This window comes from Myotis davidii, unplaced genomic scaffold (genome assembly GCF_000327345.1).
Source record: "Myotis davidii unplaced genomic scaffold, ASM32734v1 scaffold174, whole genome shotgun sequence".
NCBI classification, from domain to species: Eukaryota; Metazoa; Chordata; class Mammalia; order Chiroptera; family Vespertilionidae; genus Myotis; species Myotis davidii.
In genome coordinates, this window is record NW_006289087.1 from 4,936,156 (window position 1) to 4,937,191 (window position 1,036).

Consider the following 1,036-nt stretch of genomic DNA (forward strand, 5'->3'; position numbering starts at 1 on the left):
TTGTGAGATTATAAAATAGAGTTGAAAGCCAAACAGGCAAATTAGTTGAAGATGCTAGCAAGAGATAGGCTACAGGAAGGGAACAAGAGGCGGTTAAAAGGTCATGATTGGATGAGGGGAACATGGTCGTTTCAATGAAACTGGTGAGCTGATGTGATGGGTTTAAGAGTGAGAGGAGCCGAAACCGGTTTGGCTCAGTGGATGGAGCGTCGACCTGCGGACTGAAGGGTCTCAGGTTCGGTTCCGGTCAAGGGCATGTACCTGGGTTGCGGGCACGTCCCCAGTGTGGGGTGTGCAGGAGGCAGCTGATGGATGTTTCTCTCTCATTGATGTTTCCAACTCTCTGTCTCTCTCCCTTCCTCTCTGTGGAAAATCAATGAAATATATTTTGAAAATAAAAATGAGATTTCTTGTTGGGAATAGGTGCCCTAAAGCAATCTCTCTGCCTTGGGAACCGGGGCATTCTCGTTTCTTTTCCACGCCCCGTCATCATGATGCCACATAAGGTGGCACGGAAGAGGTTTGATAACTTTGGGTCCACACAGTGGCTTCCTGTGTTCATGCCCATTTCCTGAGCTGGGTTTTAAGGAAAAAAGAATACGCAGAGAGGAGCCCCCCAAAATGGTTGGCATTTTTTTTCTCTCATTTGCATAGCAAGATTTAATTTCCATCCCTTAAATATGACGAATTGCCGAGATTTTCTCCAGTTAATGCTTTTAACAGCTCCCAATAAACTCCATTAATCAGGCGAGCTCCAGGCCCAATGTGCAGCCGGGAAGCAGCTAATTTGCTTGATGAGACCCCGACTTTGGTGAATAAACAGGTGGATAATCTGAGGGCTTTATGGCCTTAATTACAGTCTAATCAGTTCGGCGGTTGGCAGGCAGGAGAGGAAGAGGAAAGGGGGTGGTGATGGGGGCATGGGGGGCAGGTCAAAGCCACCTCTCCTACAAGTGGAGACCTACACCCTTAAGACACCTCGCTTACTTCTCCAATGGAGTTCCTCTTTTCCTTTCCATTTTTTCTTTTTCTGTCT